This window comes from Microtus ochrogaster, linkage group LG9 (assembly GCF_000317375.1).
Source record: "Microtus ochrogaster isolate Prairie Vole_2 linkage group LG9, MicOch1.0, whole genome shotgun sequence".
NCBI lineage: Eukaryota > Metazoa > Chordata > Mammalia > Rodentia > Cricetidae > Microtus > Microtus ochrogaster.
The window spans coordinates 10,850,089-10,853,413 of NC_022034.1; positions in this window are offsets into that span (position 1 = coordinate 10,850,089).

The window sequence follows — 3,325 nt, forward strand, 5'->3', positions numbered from 1 at the left end:
GGAGTTATCTACTGAACTCTACACTAGAGAGGCACTAGCAAGCCAGAAACACAGAAGCTACTCGATGGCTAGAGAGCTTCACAGACCTCTCAACAATCTCACGAAGCTGGAAAAGAAATATATATTTAGTTCAAGTTCATCCAGAGGTAGGGACCTGCTGAACATCCTTGGCTTTCTTAAGGGCAGGAAGATCTATGCTTTAGGGTAACAGCAGCTAGGAAAACACAACAGAACAACAAAATGCAGATCTCTGCATCCTCTCCTGCACTGTCAACTACAGTAAAATCAATGCTTAAGCTGGGGGAGTGCTTCAGTTGCTAGAGTGCTTGCTTCCCCAGGTAGCATGCTGTGGTCCTCAGCATCAAAATAAGTAATCAGTTTAATCCCCTCTGGAGAAAGATCATGCCAGCCAAGGCATTTGGGCAAGTTTTTCTGCACATTGTACAGTGTTTCCCCGCAGCCCTTCAGAGTCGTAAATCTCTTGAGGTGTGGGTCTCCTGCTAGGTCTCCCTGCCCATGCTTCACGGCAGTCTTCTCCCAGTGAAGGAACTGGAGTGCTGTGGTTCTCTTTAATCACATGGTCAAATTTCTGCTCAAAACTCTTCAGGGCTTTTAAGCCTGGAGTAAATGCCCAGGCTTTCACACCGACGGCCAGTGAGACACCAATCTGGTTACTGACTTCGTCTCCCTCCGCTTTCCTCCTCCACCCACTCTTAGTCCTTAGCCTTGTCTTTGAACAAGCCTGACGTCAGAACTCTGTTCTCGTTGCTTCCGTTATCTGGAATGCTCTGCTGGGCATGTTTCCCTGTTTCACTCCCTTCTCATCTTTGCTGGAATGCCACTGCCTCTGCATCCTTCCAAGGCCTTCTCTAACCAGCCTACATCCCTGTCTCCCTAGACCTAGCCTTCCGTGCTTCTTTTTTATGCTTAGTTCTTATATAAATTTTACTTCCTTGTCTTAGTTTTATGATTATCTGTTAAAATACAGATTCCACAAAGGCAAGAATGTTAACTTTTGTCGTTGTTTTTCACTCCTATACCTCTCATTTCCAATGACCGGTGCGTGACATACAGCGGACACTCAAAATCCTTCAACCAAATCATTGCATTCCAGACCATCCAAGGCAATCACAGAACGCAAACATCTAGTACTGTCAACTGAGAAAGATTACACAAAAGATTTTATTACCACAAATAAATGCTTCTATAACTGTTATTCCCCAGAAGGCCCCTGAGCGTTAGCTCGCCTGGGGAACTACATTTCCCAGGAGCCCCTAGCATTCATGCAAAGGCTGTGCAGGCGCAGAACGTGGTGTTTGACGCACGTGCATGGGGGACCCTTTAAAAAGCTCCCTCTGTTCGTCCTCTTTTCCCCTTCTCTCCCGCATGCTGCAATAAACCTCGCGCTCCAGCTCGCACTCCACGTGGGTTTTGTTGTGTCTTGCGTCCTCCTTTCAGGTCCAAGAAGACCAAGAAGACGAAGAAGAACAAGAAGAACAATAACCAAAAAAGTAAACCAGATTGCACTGGGCGTCATACAAAGAGAACCAGACTGAGGATACAAACTTACAGAACTTTCAGTAGCTATCATATTATCAATAAATCCCAGCCATGCCTGGGATGGCACCATTGGTTACTCAGCGTGCAATCCTCCCTATGTACGCAACCAACCTGTTCCTCCTTCCTCCTGGAAGACAGAACGGAACCCCAAGTTATCATTCTCTCTGAACTTTAGTGAAACGATTCTTTACTGTTTCTGTTTGCAATTGGCTTTCTGCTCCAAGGGGGCAAAAGCATCTGATAAACTGGCCAACATTTGTATGAAATAATGCCAACTTTTCTTTAGTTGTTTCTACAAATGATCGACACAAACCCTTCTGGATTTCTACATCTCAGACCTTTGGGCCTTTGATCACAGCCACTTTTTAATTTACTAGTGTGCGAGTGTATGGGGTGTGTGTGTGTGTGAAGCTCGGACAACAACTGTCAGGAACTGGGTCTGTCCTGTGGGTTCAGGGGCTCAAACTCAGGTCAACAAGCTTGCTTTTAGCCCCATCCGAGCCATTCTAAAGTTCCTTTTACCAGAGGCTAAAACCTCAGCATGATATTCGCTTACTTCAGCGCCATTTTCTCAAGTTTCCCCAAAGTCAGTCAGACTGAAGGTCTACAGCGGTGTCTATAGCATTTACTACAGCCTTTAATGGTACACAATGGTGACCGTCTACTTTAAACTGTAGACTACATTTACCAGGTACAGTTCTAACTACCAAAGCTTCATTCATGCTTTTAATCCTTACAAATCCAAAGGGATAAATTCTACTATTCCCATTTTGTGGATTAGAAAAGTAGAGCATGCACGGACAAAATTTACAACTTGCCCGCGTGTTGCTGGGCTAGTCCACTGCAGAAGCTCGAATAGAGCCTGATCAGCGACGCGTTGCATTGAAAGTGTAGCTGCAAACCCAAGTAATTAACCACAAGGGATGCATGCACTTCACAAACAAAATTCTTAACCTCTCTAGCTCTGAAACGAGTCCTAAAACGCTCCACTCTTGGGCGCCTGGGGCCGGAAAGATGAAAGCGTAAGGAGAACCCTGTTTCATCAGTAACCTGCCCAGCCCTTTCCCAAAGTTAGGTGGCTAACGGGGGCGTCCAAGTCGCCCCGGGAGCCCAGGGGTCCTCTAACGTGCTGGCCCAGCGCGCTGAGTGGAGAAGGCAGGTACGGAATTCACGCTAGGGAGCGGAGGAGGAGCTGGGAAACCGGAGACAGCCCGCCTCCGCCCGGCCCCAGCGCGTAACAGAGCTGCGAGCCCGACTGCCCAGGGCGTGTCACCGCTGGGGAGCGGGAAGCGCTGCGGCGTGGCAGGGCGAGAATCAACGGAGGACGCCCCTCAAAGAGCAAGAGCACGTGGGCCTGCGAGGATGGCGCGGACAGCAGCCCCGCCAGGCGGCGCCCCGCAGCCGGGCCAGACGACGTTACCTCCGCCCCAGTGGCCACCGCCAACACCGCCATGGCGCCCCGGCCGGTCAAGAAGCGGTCAATGCGCAGGCGCGCCCGCGGACCAGCAGGTGGGCGGGGTCACGAGCCGGAAGTGGCCTTTACTACGGGCCCCTCCGGAAACCCGGCCGGTCGGAACTGCCTGGAGTTTCTGCCTCCAGGCGGAACCTCGCGTTGCTCGGCAACCGGTGCGGGTGCCGCAGACTCGCTCCACGCTACCCGGAGCAAGCATAGAGTAGCGGCTCCCTGTTGCGCGGGCCCGCCTGCGTGGCGCCCGCTTCCCCGAGAGCCGCGTCCCCGCGCGTCGCGGCATCCCTGCCCTTGGCA